Source organism: Cryptomeria japonica, chromosome 2 (genome assembly GCF_030272615.1).
Source record: "Cryptomeria japonica chromosome 2, Sugi_1.0, whole genome shotgun sequence".
Classification (NCBI taxonomy): domain Eukaryota; kingdom Viridiplantae; phylum Streptophyta; class Pinopsida; order Cupressales; family Cupressaceae; genus Cryptomeria; species Cryptomeria japonica.
In genome coordinates, this window is record NC_081406.1 from 432,527,658 (window position 1) to 432,543,821 (window position 16,164).

The 16,164-nt window shown below is 50.3% G+C and overlaps 2 non-coding genes across 2 annotated transcripts; both read left to right on the top strand.

Annotated features, from left to right (window-relative positions):
- Nucleotides 1-2,448: 2,448 nt before the first annotated feature.
- LOC131031743 (5.8S ribosomal RNA) lies at nt 2,449-2,602 on the top strand. The gene has a single exon (XR_009103162.2). It is a non-coding gene; the product is annotated as a 5.8S ribosomal RNA (ribosomal RNA).
- Nucleotides 2,603-2,829: 227 nt separating this feature from the next.
- On the top strand, nt 2,830-6,234 carry LOC131031909 (28S ribosomal RNA). The gene has a single exon (XR_009103319.2). It is a non-coding gene; the product is annotated as a 28S ribosomal RNA (ribosomal RNA).
- Nucleotides 6,235-16,164: the final 9,930 nt, after the last annotated feature.

The window sequence follows — 16,164 nt, forward strand, 5'->3', positions numbered from 1 at the left end:
AGGCCCGGGGCACCCCACTCATGGCTGGAAGCTACCTAGTCGATCTTGCCAGTAGTCATATGCTTGTCTCAAAGATTAAGCCATGCATGTCTAAGTATGAACTATTTCAAACTGTGAAACTGCAGATGGCTCATTAAATCAGTTATAGTTTCTTTGATGGTACTTTGCTACTTGGATAACCATAGTAATTCTAGAGCTAATACATGCACCAAATCTTAACTCTTGGAAGGAATGCATTTATTAGATAAAAGGTTGGTGTGGGCTTGCCCGTTACTCTGGTGATTCATGATAACTCGATGGATCGCACGACCTTTGTGTCGACGACGCTTCATTCAAATTTCTGCCCTATCAACTTTCGATGGTAGGATAGAGGCCTACCATGGTGGTGATGGGTGATGGAGAATTAGGGTTTGATTTTGAAGAGGGAGCCTAAGAAATGGCTACCACATCCAAGGAAGGGAGCAGGTGCGCAAATTACCCAATTTTGACATGGGGAGGTAGTGACAATAAATAACAATACTGGGCTCATAGAGTCTGGTAATTGGAATGAGTACAATCTAAATCCCTTAATGAGGATCCATTGGAAGGCAAGTCTGGTGCTAGCAGCTGTGGTAATTCCAGCCCCAATAGCATATATTTAAGTTGTTGCAGTTAAAAAGCTCATAGTTGGACTTTGGGTCATCACGGTCGGTCTGCCTACTTGGTGTGCACTGGCCCTCACGTCCCTTCTGCCGGCGATGTGTTCCTGGCCTTAATTGGCTGGGTCGCGGTTCCAGTGCCATTACTTTGAAAAAGTTAGAGTGCTCAAAGAAATCCTATGCTCTGAATACATTAGCATGGAATAACGCGATAGGAGTCTGGTCCTATTCCGTTGGCCTTCGGGACCGGAGTAATGATTAATAGGGACTATGGGGGCATTCGTATTTCATTGTCACAGGTGAAATTCTTGGATTTATGGAAGACAAACCATTGCAAAAGCATTTGCCAAGGATGTTTTCATTAATCAAGAATGAAAGTTGGGGGCTCGAAGATGATCAGATACCGTCCTAGTCTCAACCATAAACGATGCCAACCAGGGATCGGCGGATGTTTCTCTAAGGACTCCACCAGCACCTTCTGAGAAATCAAAGTGTTTGGGTTCCAAGGGGAGTATGGTCACAAGGCTGAAACTTAAAGGAATTGATGGAAGGGAACCACAAAGAGTGGAGCCTGCAACTTAATTTGACTCAACACAGGGAAACTTATCAGGTCTAGACATAGTAAGGATTGACAGATTGAGAGCTCTTTCTTGATTCTATGGGTGGTGGTGCATGGCCATTCTTAGTTGGTGGAGCAATTTGTCTGGTTAATTCTATTAATGAATGAGACCTCAACCTGCTAACTAGCTACGCAGAGGCTCCCCTTCACGGCTAGCTTCTTAGAGGGACTATGGCCTCCTAGGCCATGGAAGTTTGAGGCAATAATAGGTTTGTGATGCCCTTAGATGTTCTAGGCCGCACGCATGCTACACTGATGCAACCAATGAGTTTTTCTCCCTGGCCCGAAAGGTTTGGGAAATCTTGCCAAATTGCATCATGATGGGGATAGACCATTGCAATTATTGATCTTCAACGAGGAATTCCTAGTAAGCATGAGTCATCAGCTCACGTTGACTATGTCCCTGCCCTTTATATAGACCGCCCATTGTTCCTATCGATTGAATGATCTGGTGAAGTGTTCAGATCACGCTGTCAGCGACGGTTCCTATCACCGACGTCGCGAGAAGTTCATTGAACCTTATCATTTAGAGGAAGGAGAAGCCGTAACAAGGTTACCATAGGTGAACCTGCAGTAGGATCATTGTCGGTTCTAGCCCCTGAATCGTGAAGGGGAGTAGGCGAGGGAGGCATGTTGAGCTTTCTTGCTTCCCGACCCTTGCCCTCAATGTGTGTAGATGATTAGGCCTTGCTGCATGGCTCGGCCCAGGGTCCCACACCGTCAGCTCGAGGTGATCGAATGGTGTGATCAGGTGCATGCCCTTTTTGAGAGAGCCCGAGTCTCTATCCTGACAAGTTTGCATGCCCCCAATTGCACGCGCGATGTCATCCCGACGATCTGTCGGTTCTACGATGGGAAGTCGGGACTGCCGCAACCCCCCGTTACGTCTCCCAGGGGAACAACATGTCACTTGGAGCGTTCCCTGCCACTAACGAGTGCACTCTTGAGCTATCACTCATGTGGCAGGACCCATCCTTTGGCTGTAGGGTTCTCTTGAGGTGGCATCCTCTTGTGCGATGCAATGGGGTGGGGACACGCACCCTTCCAATGCCCACTTGCATTGGTAGATGGTTCATGTCAAACACCCTACATCGGTGTGACCCGTACCAAGAAGTCCAAAACATTGAAGCATGACCTAGGCGCCTTTGTGCGTTTGGGTCACCAAAAAAAACATGAATAAGATAAAAAAATGACTCTCAAAAATGGATATCTTGGCTCTCGCCATGATGAAGAATGTAGAAAAATGTGATACTTAGTGTGAATTGCAGAATCCTGTGAATCATCGAGTCTTTGAACGCAAGTTGCGCCCAAGGCCTCTGCCGAGGGCACGTTTGCTTGGGCGTCGCACTCCAAAATTGCCCTCCCACATGGAGGAGCAGAGATGGCCGTCCGTGCCCGCCAGTGGCATGGTCAGTTGAAATGAGCATGAGGTCCCTCGCCCCGTCGTGATGAGCGGTGGCCTATGTGGGTCGACGTTGGTTTGTGCGGGTCGAGTAAGGCCAAGTGTGGAACTTCAACTGGGCCACAACAGCCTACCAGCATGTGGGTAAAATGTGCTTGGCCCCTTTGCAGCATCCCCAAGTTAGGCGTGAATACCCGCTGAGTTTTAGCATATCTCTAAGTGGAGGAAAAGAAACTTACCAGGATTCCCCTAGTAACGGTGAGCAAACCGAGAAGAGCCCAGCATGAAAATCGGTGGCTTCGCCTAGCGAATTGTAGTCTGTAGAAGCATCCTCAGTGATGGACCGGGCTCAAGTCCTCTAGAAAGGGGCACCTAAGAGGGTGAGAGCTCGATCGGGCCCAGACCATGCTGCACCACGAGGCGCTGTCGGGGAGTCGGGTTGTTTGGGAATGTAGCCCTAATTGGGTGGTAAATTATGTCAAAGGCTAAATACGGGTGAGAGACTGATAGAAAACAAGTAACATGAGGGAAAGATGAAAAGGACTTTGAAAAGAGAGTTAAAGAGTGCTTGAAATTGCTGGGAGGGAAGCGGATGGAGGCTAGTGATGCGCCCTAGTCGGATGCGGAATGATGTCAACTGGTCTGCTGTTTGGCTCGAGGTACATGCCAGCGCGAGCCATTGTGGTGGCACAAGTGCGGCCTTCTGGTTGCATTGTACCTCCATGGCAGCGGTCAAGGAGCGAAGCGCGCACCTACCAGGGTGGGCCCTCGGGCACCTACGTGCTCATGGCACTAGCCAACGGGCTTTCCATCTGACCCGTCTTAAAACATAGACCAAGGAGTCTAACATGTGTGCGAGTTGGCAGGTTGGGAAACCCACGAGGCCCAAGGAAGCTAACTAGCGAGATCCCCTCTTAGGGGGTGCACTGTCGACCGACCCTAATCTTCTGTGAAGGGTTCGAGTGCAAGCACACCTATTGGGACCCAAAAGATGGTGAACTATGCCTAAGAAGGGCGAAGCCAAAGGAAACTCTAGTGGAGGCCCGCAGCGATACTGACGTGCAAATCATTCATCTGACTTGGGTATAGGGGTGAAAGACTAATCGAACCGTCTAGTAGCTGGTTTCCTTTGAAGTTTCCCTTAGGATAGCTGGAGCTCATGTGCGATTTTTATTAGGTAAAGGAAATGATTAGAGGCATCGGGGGCATAACACCCTCGACCTATTCTCAAACTTTAAATAGGTAAGGCGGCGTGGTTGCTCCATTGAGCCATGCCATAGAATTGTGAGCTCCAAGTGGGCCATTTTTGGTAAGTAGAACTAGCAATGCGGGATGAACCGAAAGCTGAGTTATGGTGCCAAATTGAACGCTAACCCAAATCCCATAAAGGGTGTTGGTTGATTAAGATAGCAGGATGGTGGTCATGGAAGTCGAAATCCACTAAGGAGTGTGTAACAACTCACATGCCAAATCAACTATCCCCAAAAAAGGATGGCGCTGAAGCACGCAACCTATACTCAGCTATCAGGGCAAGTGCCAGGCTCCAATGAGTAGGAGGATGCGGGGGTTGTTGTGAAACCTTGGGCGTGAGCCTGGGTGGACCGGCCCCTGGTGCAGATCTTGGTGGTAGTAGCAAATATTCAAATGAGAACTTTGAAGACTAAAGTGGGGAAAGGTTCCATGTGAAAAACACTTGGACATGGGTTAGTCAATCCTAAGAGATGGGGAAGCCCTGTTTCAAGGGCGCACTTTGCGTGATCATCGAAAGGGAATCAGGTTAATATTCCTGAACCGGGACGTGGTGGTGGACGTCAACGTTAGGAAATCTGGAGATGTTGATGGGGGCCCCAGGAAGAGTTATCTTTTCTTTTGAACAACCTGACCACAATGAAATTGGTTAAACCGGAGATAGGGTCCAGCGGCTGGAAGAGCACTGCACATCCTGCAGTGCCTGGTGCACCTTCGACGGCCCTTGAAAATCTGGAAGACTGATTACTGTTCACTCCTGGTCATACTCATAACCACATCAGGTCTCCAAGGTGAACAACCTCTGGTAATTAGAACAATATAGGTAAGGGAAGTCAGCAAAATGGATTCGTAACTTCAGGAAAAGGATTGGCTCTAAGGGCTGGGCCTAGGGGTCTGCACCCTAAACCCATGGGTTGTTGGCGGCCTGCCTGAGTTGCTACTGTAGTGACGGCGGGCCATCACGTGTCGATCAGGCGACGGACGCAGGGCGCTCCCTTTCGGGGGGTTTTCCCTAGGTGGTGAATAGCTGACTCAGAACTAGTACGGACAAGGGGAATCCAACTATTTAATTAAAACAAAGCATTGTGATGGTCCCTGCAGATGCTGACACAATGTGATTTCTGCCCAGTGCTTTGAATGTCAAAGTGAAGAAATTCAACCAAGCATGGGTAAACAACAGGAGTAACTATGACTCTCTTAAGGTAGCCAAATGCCTCATCATCTAATTAGTGACACGCATGAATGGATTAACGAGATTCCCACTATCCCTATCTACTATCTAGAAAAACCACAGCCAAGGGAATGGGCTTGGTGGAATCAGTGGGGAAAGAAGACCCTGTTGATCTTGACTTTAGTCTGACTTTGTGAAATGACTTGAGAGGTGTAGAATAAGTGGGAGCCATTACGGCGCAAGTGAAATACCACTACTTTTAACGTTATTTTACTTATTCCATGAGGCAGAGATGGGGAAATGCCCCTGTTTTTGGCCTTAAGGTGCATCTAGGCATGGTGATCTGGGTGGAAGACATTGTCAGGTGGGGAGTTTGGCTAGGGTGTCACATCTGTTAAAAGATAACGCAGGTGTCCTAAGATGAGCTCAATGAGAACATAAATCTCGTGTGGAACAAAAGGGTAAAAGCTCATTTGATTTTGATTTTCAGTACGAATACAAACTATGAAAGCGTGGCCTATCGATCCTTTAGACTTTCAGAATTTGAAGCTAGAGGTGTCAAAAAAGTTACCACAGGGATAACTGGCTTGTGGCAGCCAAGCATTCATAGAGACGTTGCTTTTTGATCCTTCGATGTTGGCTCTTCCTATCATTGTGAAGCAGAATTCACCAAGTGTTGGATTGTTCACCAACCAATAGGGAACATGAGCTGGGTTTAGACCATTATGAGATAGGTTAGTTTTACCCTATTGATGATCCATGTTGTGATAGTAATTCAACTTAGTATGAGAGGAACCATTGATTCACACATTTTGTCATTGCGCTTGGTTGAAAAGCCAGTGGCGCGAAGCAATCATGTGTCGGATTATGACTGGATGCCTCTAAGTTAGAATCCATGCTAGATGTGGCACATCTCTCTCTCCAGCTGCATCGTGACTTGCAGTAGAGGTGCTCTTGCACCCATAGGGGCCCATGTCATTGGCTACCTTCGATCGGTGCAACCACCTAGTCAGAGCAACCTTGGATAACAATTTCAAGCTATCGGCAAGAAGAATCTTTTGCAGATGACTTAAATAAGTGACGGGGTATTGCAAGTGGCAGAGTGGCCTTGCTGCCACGATCCATTGAGATTCAGCCCTTTGTCGCCTTGATTCATGCGACCTCTTTTTTTGGCTCTATCATAGGTGGGGTTTATAGTTCTAACCTTCTTTGTTGCTCGCTGACATGCATCTCTCTCTCCAAAGTCCCTCGAGGCAGGGTGCCCACCAGTGCACCTCGAGGGGGCCCACGCTAAACTTTCTCATCCACGTGCCAAGCGGGGTTACCAATGGTACGACCCTTCACCGACCTTTCTTTGTCCAAGGGCTGAGCGTGGTTTGTGGTACACTCTTTTCTTCCCCAAGTGCCAAGTGTGGATGAAAATGATGTGACCCTGGGTCTACCTTTCTATCAAAGGGGTGAGTGGGGTTTTCCAAGCTCTGAAGAGGGGTTTCTCATCCGGGTCCCAAGCTGGGGAAACCCTTGGGCTGCATTTTTTTCATCCAAATGCTGGGCGGGGCTCCGAAGAGGGGTTTCTCATCCAGGTGCCAAGTTGGGCAAACCCTTGGGCTGCATTTTTTTCGTCCAAGTGCTGGGTGGGGTTCCGAAGAGGGGTTTCTCATCCAAGTGCCAAGTTGGGAAACCCTTGGGCCGCATTTTTTTCGTCCAAGTACTGGGCGAGGCTCCGAAGAGGGGTTTCTCATCTGAGTGCCAAGCTGGGCAACCCTTGGGCCACATTTTCTTCATCCAAGTGCTAGGAGGGGCTCCGAAGAGGGGTTTCTCATCCGGGTGCCAAGTTAAGCAACCCTTGGGCTGCATTTTTTTTGTTCAAGTGTTGGGGGGCCTTTTTCAAGATTCAGATTCCCTACATTGGAAACTGGTTGTGGGGGTTTTCTAGGTTGGGGTTTCCTCGAATGGAAATGGAAGTGGGGTTTTGGGCATCACCCTCGAGCCACCTTTCCATTCGAGAGTTTAGTGAGGCTTTTTACCATTGCAGCTCCCCAGGTCCGAAGTGCGGATTTCTTGGTAGGGGTTTCGGGTGCGCATTACGTTTTTGTTCAAGCGTCCAGTGGGGTTTCTGGTGCACTCCAAAGTGGGGTTTTTGGTGCACTCCAAAGTGGGGCTTCCCAGGCCCAGGTGTTGGGTGCGCACCCACCCTGGTGCTCACGAAGTCGGAAGTTGGGTTAATTGCCCGGTTTGCCCTGGGTGTGCACCTTCGCTAGGGTGGGCACTAGGCATGCACAAGATGGCACCCGTGTTCCATTTTTTCACCATCTTTCAAAATAGAAATTTTAAAATCTCATTTTTTTTGCCTTTTCTAGAAATTAGTGAAGGCAGTGCATCAAAGGTGTGCACCTCGCTGCCCACCTTGGTGTGCTTTGAGGTGCCCACCATGGTGTGCAATGTTGGTGTGAACCCAGGAGCACTCCGAAGTGTGCTCCAAGGTGCGAAGTGCACAAAGTCAGAGCCTGGTTTGGCCCGAGTGCGCATTACATTTTTGCCCAAGTGTCCAGTGGGGTTTCTGGTGTGCTCTGAAGCGGGGTTATTGGAGCGCCCCCTCTTTTTTTGTTCGAGCATTTGGTGGGGTTTCTCGCATTGGGGCTTCCCAGGCCCGGGTGTTGGGTGTGCACCCACCCTAGCACGCACGAAGTCAGAAGTTGGGTTAATTGCCCGGTTTGCCCTAGGTGCGCACCTTTGCCAGGGTGGGCACCTTGGTGCACACACCTTGCCTGGGCTGCTCACCAGGGTGGGCACCGGGCGGGCACAAGATGGCACCCACATTCCGTATTTTTTACCATCTTTCAAAACTGAAATTTTAAAATCTCATTTTTTTTTTTCCTTTTCTAGAAATTAGTGAAGGCAGCGCATCAAAGGTGTGCACCTCATTGCCCACCTTGGTGTGCTCTGAGGTAACCACCACGGTGCACAACGTTGGTGTGAACCTAGGAGCACTCCAAAGTGTGCTCCAAGGTGCAGCATGCACGAAGTCAGAGCCCGGTTTTGCCTCAGGTGTGCATTATGTGTTTGCCCAAGCATCCAGTGGGGTTTCTGGTGCACTTCAAAGCAGGGTTATTGGAGCACCCCCTCTTTATTTGTCCAAGTGTTTGGTGGGGTTTCTCGCATTGGGGCTTCCCAGGCCTGGGTGTTGGGTGCGCACCCACCCTGGCGTGCACAAAGTTGGAAGTTGGGTTAATTGCCTAGTTTGCCTCGGATGCGCACCTTCACCAGGGTGGGCACCTTGGTGCACACACCTTGCCTAGGCTGTGCACCAGGGTGGGCACCGGGCAGGCACAAGATGGCACCCGCGTTCCATTTTTTTCACCATCTTTCAAAATGGAAATTTTAAAATCTCATTTTTTTTGGCTTTTTCTGGAAATTAGTGAAGACAGTGCATCAAAGGTGCGCACCTCGCTGCCCACCTTGGTGTGCTCTGAGGTTCCCACCATAGTGCGCAACACTGGTGTGAACCTGAGAGCGCTCCGAAGTGTGCTCCAAGGTGCGACATGCATGATGTCGGAGCTCGGTTTGCCCCGGGTACGCATTACGTTTTTACCCAAGCGTCTAGTGGGGTTTCTGGTGCACTCCGAAGTGGGGTTATTGGAGTGCCCCCTCTTTTTTTGTCTGAGCATTTGGTGGGGTTTCTTGCATTGGGGCTTCCCTAGCGCGCACGAAGTCGGAAGTTGGGTTAATTGCTTGGTTTGCCCTGGGTGTCCACCTTCGCTAGGGTGGGAACCTTGGTGCGCACACCTTGCTTGGGTTGCGCACCAAGGTGGGCACCGGGTGGGCACAAGATGGCACCCACATTCCATTTTTTCACCATCTTTCAAAACAAAAATTTTAAAATCTCATTTCTTTTTGCCTTTTTCTGGAAATTAGTGAAGGCAGCGCATCAAAGGTGCACACCTCGCTGCCCACCTTGGTGTGCTCCAAGGTGCCCACCACGGTGCGCAATGCTGGTGCAAACTCGAGAGTGCTCTGAAGTGTGCTCCAAGGTATGGCGTGCACAAAGTCGGAGCCTGGTTTGCCCTAGGTGCGCATTACGTTTTTGCCCAAGCGCACAGTGGGGTTTCTGGTGTGCTCCAAAGCGGGGTTATTGGAGTGACCCCTCTTTTTTTGTCTGAGTGTTTGGTGGGGTTTCTCGCATTGGGGCTTCCCAGGCCTGGGTGTTGGGTGCGCACGAAGTCGAAAGTTGGGTTAATTGCCCAGTTTGCCTCGGGTGCGTACCAGGCAGGCACAAGATGGCAGCTACGTTCCATTATTTTCACCATCTTTCAAAATGGAAATTTTAAAATCTCATTTTTTTTGCCTTTTCTAGAAATTAGTGAAGGCAGTGCATCAAAGGTGCGCACCTCGCTACCCACCTTGGTGTGCTCCAAGGTGCCCACCACGGTGTGCAACGCTGGTGTGAACCCAAGAGTGCTCCAAAGTGTGCTCCAAGGTACGGCATGCACGAAGTTGGAGGCCGGTTTGCCCCGTGTGCACATTACATTTTTGCCCAAGCGTCCAGTGGGGTTTCTAGTGTGCTCCAAAGTGGGGTTATTGGAGTGCCCCCTCTTTTTATGTCTGAGCGTTTGGTGGGGTTTCTCGCATTGGGGCTTCCCAAGCCCAGGTGTTGGGTGCGCACCCACCCTGGCACGCATGAAGTCAGAAGTTGGGTTAATTGCCTGGTTTGCCCTGGGTGCGCACCTTGGGACCCACCCTGGATCCCACCTCGGCACCCACCAAGACACCCACCTTGGCTCCTTGGTACCCACCCTGACACCCACCTTGGATCGTTGGCACCCACCTCGACACCCACCTTGGCACGCAACTTGGCTACTTGCCACCCACCTTGGCTCCTTAGCGCCCACCTTGATGCCCACCCTGACAAGCACCCCATTACCTACCTTGGCCAAGGTTGGTGCACACCCACCCTAGTGCCCACCTTGGCACCCACCCTATGACCCACCTTAGCACGCACCTTAGTACCCACCCCATGACCCACCCTAGAACCCACCTCGTGACCCACCTTGGCTAGGGTGGGTGCCCACCCACCCTGGTGCCAACCTTTGCACCCACCCTATGACCCACCTTAGTACCCACCCATCCTAGTACCTAGCCTATGACCAGCCTTGGAACCCACCCTCGCACCCATCTTGGTCAGGGTGGGTGCACACCCATCCTAGCACCCATGTTGTGACACACCTTGGAACACACCCTGTGACCCATGCACCCTAGCACCCACCTTGGCACCCACCTTGGCACCACCTTGTGAGCCACCTTGGCACCCACCTTGGAACCCAAATTGGCACCCACCTTAGCATCCACCCTGACACTTGTGAACCCACCTTGCCACTCACCCTAGCACTGACCCATCCTAGCACCCAAGCTATGATGCACCTTAGCACCCACCCTGGCACCTTTGCACCCTAGCACTCACCCATCCTAGCACCTAACCTGTGACCCACCTCGACACTTACCCTCGCACCCACCCACCCTGACACCCACCCTAGCACGTACCCACCCACCTCGGCACCCACCCTGTGACCCATCTTGACACCCATCCATCCTACCACTCAACCTATCACCCACCTTCTCACCCACCTTGGAACTCACCTTGGCACCCACCTTGGCATCCACCTTAGCACCCACCCACACTGGCACCTTGGCACCCACCTCGGGCAAGGTGGGTGCACACCCACCCTGGCACCCAATTTAGAACCCACCAAGCCTATTACCCACCTTGGCACCCCCATTGTAGCCCACCCTAGCACCCACCCTATGACCCACATTGGCATCCACACCCTAGCACCCATGCACCCACCTCGACACCCACCCTAGCACTGAACCTGTGACCCACCTTGGAACTCACCCTAGAACCCACCCACCCTGTGAACAACCTTGGCATCCACCTTAGCACCCACCCACCTTCTCACCCACCTTGGAACTCACCCTGGCACCCACCTTGGCATCCACCTTAGCACCCACCCACACTGGCACCTTGCCACCCACCTCGAGCAAGGTGGGTGCACACCCACCATGGCACCCAATTTAGAACCCACTGAGCCTGTTACCCACCTTGGCACCCACATTGTAGACCACCCTAGCACCCACCCTATGACCCACATTGGCATCCACACCCTAGCACCCATGCACCCAGGCACCCACCTCGACACCCACCCTAGCACTGAACCTGTGACCCACCTTGGAACTCACCCTAGCACCCACCCACCCTGTGAACCACCTTGGCATCCACCTTAGCACCCACCCACCTTGGCACCCACTCTAGCACTCACCCATCCTAATTTCCAACTTGTTACCCAACTTGGCACTTGCCCTCATGCCCACCTTGAAACCCACCCTAGCACCCACCCACCCAGGAGCCCACCTTGGCACCCAACCTAACACCCACACATCCTAGCACCCAACCTATGACCCACCTTGGAACCCATCCTAGCACCCACCTTTGAACCCACTATATCACCAACCCACCTTGGCACCCACCCTATAACCCTCTTTGGAATCCACCCTAGCACGCACCCACCCTGGCACCCACCATGGAGCGCACCCTAGCACCCACCCACCCGGGCACACACCTCAACACCCACCTTGGTGTGCGCACTATGCCAACCTCTCAAAGACCCTACGTGGTGCACTCCAAAGTGTACACCTTTGGTGTGCTCCAAGGTGCACACCTTTAGTGCACTCCGAGGTGAGCACCAAAGTGTGCATCAAGGTGCACACCAAAGTGCACTCCAGGATACACACCAAGGCATGCACCTTTGGTGAGGTCAATGCAAATGAATTCGAAAGTTGGGGTCGATTTCCTAATCGCTGCTGTAGACTACACATGTATGAGAATTGGACAAATAGCTTATATAGGGGAGGTGTTGCGTTTGATGTGTCGAATCCCCTGGTTGTGTGTACTGCACCAATTTCAAAGACCCTGTCTTGTTTAAGAAGTCGAAAGTTGGGGTCGATGTCCTAATCATTATTGCAGACTACGCATGTATGAGAATCGAACAAATAGCTTATATAGGGGAGTTGTTACATTTGGTGGGTCAAATCCCCTGGTTGTGCGCACTGCACCAACCTTAAAGACCCTGCATTGTGGAAGAAGTCAGAAGTCAGAGTTTGGTGAGCACCAAGGCGTGCACCTTTGGCATGGCAAACATAGACAAATTCAGAAGTTAGGGTCGATGTCCTAATCATTGTTGCAGGCTACGCATGTATGAGAATTAGACAAATAGCTTATATAGGGGAGGTGTTTGGTTTGATGGGTCGACTCCCCTGGTTGTGCGCATTATGCCAACCTCAAAGACCTTGTTTTCATTTAGAAGCCAAAAGTTGGGTTCGATGTCCTAATTGCTCCTACAGGCTATGCATGTATGAGAATCAGACAAATAGCTTATATAGGGGAGGTGTTGGGTTTGATGGGTCGACTCCCCTAGTTGTGCGCATTATGCCAACCTCAAAGACCTTGTTTTCGTTAAGAAGTCAAAAGTTGGGGTCGATGTCCTAATCACTCTTGCAAACTACACATGTATGAGAATTAGACAAATAGCTTATGTAAGGGGTTGTTGTCTTGGGGAGATTAGTAGGCTTCTGGGGTTGTAAGTCCCTTGTTATTCTCAGTAGGTGGAAGTTGTGGTGATTGACAAATGGTTAATGCCAAGCTATAGTTGTGTGAGAATTGGATGAAAAACTTATATATGGGGGTCGGTTGAAAGAATAGCCGAGTGCCAGGAGTGCACCAAGGTGGTCTATGGTAGACACCTCCTCCTAGGGGTGAAGAAGAGTAACCCTGCCCTCTAGTCTCAGGGAGATAGAGGTCCTACATGGACATTAGGGGTGAAGTAGAGTAACCCTGCCTTATCATTGGATGGTGAGGTTTACTGGTGGATGCATTCTCATGGTTCCTATCTCATTGAAGTGGAGTAACTAAGCCAATGTTGGGGATGACTCCCAGGGAGTTGTCTATGACCTGAGGACTAGGGAAGCAGAGTACCTAGGCTCTTGCAAGAAGCATGATCATGCAATGGATTGTCCCAGTTGGGGAAAATGGAGTACCCAAGATCTTGTAAGGAGGATGGCCGCTCAATGGGCTATCAATGTCAGAATGTTGGAGCTTGAGAGTTGGGCAAGCTATGTGGGTTGAGTTGCAGAGCCAAAAGTCCATGTGTCTTATGGAACAAGTGGAGTGATGTGCTGAGCGCACACCTAGGTTACTTGAAGTGGGATTTGCATTGAGATTCAGGATCTCAAGGCCCTAGAGTGGGGGTCGAATGTGGCAGTAGGGACTAGGTTATGAAAGTGTGCTCATGTTGAGCTGAGCCATGAGGCGAGTCCAAGAGGGTGACAAACATGGATGAGTTGCATGACCAAAAAGAGGACATGGTCCGTAGGTGAGTTGTTCTGGGAGCACAGCTGAGTTGAAGGAGAGTTCAGCGACCAAGGATATTGGATTAGATCATGGAGTGAAGAGCTTGATGCCCAAGTAGGAGTGCAAGGTGTTTTGTTAGTCTAAGGGACTTAGACTAGGTGTTTGCATGGAGTTGGTTATTGTGCATAGGATGTACATGGAACCAGGTTCACTAGTGAAGCCATGTAGGCATAGGCCAGGGGCCCAAAGCAGTGTGACTTGGAGTCCTTGTTCAGGAAGGGGGTCTGAGTCGTGTACTGGGTAAGTCGTCACAAGCTCACAAGAGAGTTAGTGGTGCACCAGGTTGAGTTCCAAAGGAGACAGGGTCTTTGTGGATCAGGAGTCTACCTGAGAAGCTACCACTAGAGGTGAGGTGCAGTGGTATCTGTATTGGTGTTTCAAGAGTGGACGTTGATCTAGGGGCATGAACTTGTAATCGGATGCTTGGGAAGTATTCAAGGTAGTGACCAGTGACAGAGCTAGAATTGTTTGTAGACCGGGCCAGGGGCCGTCTCTTCATAACAATAAAGCTATCTATTGCCCCAATATTGTGTTCATTACGTGGAGATGGACAAACAAGAAGCTAGCTCAGGGAGTCTAGTCATCCCATGAGATATGTTTGCTTCTTGAGGGTTCAGAGGAGTTGAGGGAGGCCAACATGGGGTGCCAGTGCTATGGGATTACTGGGCATGCTCAGGGAGTGTGCAGAGTTGGAGCCAGAGGACTTAAGGAGTTTTGGCAAGGGTTTGTGTTAGTAGTCAGGGTCTTATGGGGGACTCAAGAAGACGAAGGCATGGAGGAGATCCGTAAGCATGTACCAGGGGTGCAAGGGCAATGTGACAAGATAGTGCTAGAGTAGAGTTAGGGACTTGAAGGGAGTGCTAGGAGCATTAGGATGAAGGAAACCCGTGAGAGGGTTGGCATGTACTTATATTCTGCATGGGTGTGTGTTAATGTGGTTAGGTGGTGGACACTTGAAAAGGTATGGTGTAGTCTAGAAACAAGAAAGTACTTGTCCGCAATGGAAGTCGTGAGTAAGGTTTGCCAGTGCCGCATGAGGTTGGACCTCCTTTGGAAAGAAAAAGCTTGTTTGGATAGCAGGACGGTCTAGCCCTGTGACAACTTATATAGGGGAGGTGTTACGTTTGATGTGTCAACTCCCCTAGTTGTGCACATTGTGCCAACCTCAAAGACCCTGCATTGCGGATGAAGTCGAAAGTCAGAGTTTGGTGTGCTACAAGGTGTGCTTGAAGGTTCTCACATAGGTGTACAATTGTGTGCACCAAAAGTGTGCACCTTTGGAGCACATGAAAAGTGCCCTCCAAAAGTGCACTCCAAAAGTGCGCACCAAAAATGCACACCTCTGGAGTGCACTTTGGTGCACACCAAGGTGCTGGTGCAATCAATACAGGCGAGTTCAGAAGTTGGGGTCAATGTGTTGATCGGCTGTGCAAACTATAGAGGTGCGAGATTCGGACAAATAACTTATATAGGGGAGGTGTATGCTTTGATGGGTCGACTCCCTGGGTTGAGCGCACCATGCCAACCTCAAAGACCCTGCGTTATGGATGAAGTCAGAAGTTGGGTCCGATGACCGATTTGATTAGTACGTATGCTCACGAGGTTGGAATTAGGGTCCGATGACCTGCCATATGTAGGAAGGCAAAAGTTGGCACTGTGCATTGCAAGGTGTGCACCATGGCACTGGTGCGGTCGATGCAGCCAAGTTTAGAAGTTGGGGTCAATGTCCTGATCGAAGGTGCAAACTACACAGGTGTGGGACTCAGATGAATAGCTTATATAGGGGAGGTGTATGCTTCGATGGGTCAACTCCCCGGGTTGAGCATACCGCACCAACCTCAAAGACCCTATGGTATGGATGAAGTCAGAAGTTGGGTCCGGTGACCGATTTGATTAGTAGGCATACTCACGAGGTCAAAATTTGGGTCCGATGACCTACCATGCGCAAGAAGGCAAAAGTTGGGTCGGATGACTGAGTTGATGGCCTGCCATGCGCAGGAAGGCGAAAGTTGGGTCGGATGACCGAGTTGATGGCCTGCCATGCGTAGGAAGGTGGAAGTTGGGTCGGATGACCGAGTTGATGGCCTGCCATGCGCATGAAGGCGAAAGTTGGGTTGGATGACCGAGTTGATGGCCTCTAATGCATAGGAACGCGGAAGTTGGGTCGGATGACCGAATTGATGGCCTGCAATGCCTAGGAAGGTGAAAGCTGGGTTAGATGACTAAATTGATGACTTGACATACACATGGAGTCTGACTCAAGAGCCGATGTTTGATTTCTTTGACTTGCATTGTGGGCAAAATTGGAAGTTGTGGTCTTTGTCCCGATTTGATGACCAGACTTCGGCTGTTTGAGAATCAGACAAATAACTTATATAGGGGAGGTATTGTTCTCGAACATCCTCCCCCCATGCCCCTATATGTTGATTGATGTTGGTGCTCAACTAGTTGGAGTGCTCGGATGCAAAAATCTTGCACTAGGATTTATCGATTGTGATGGACATGGCAAGTCTCCTGATTGCTATGCAGGAGCTCTTTGAGAATCTCTATGCGGCCTCGGTATGGACTCAACCTACGAAATGGTTTGGAAATGGTAGTCACTATAACATGTCCTTGTAGTGGCCA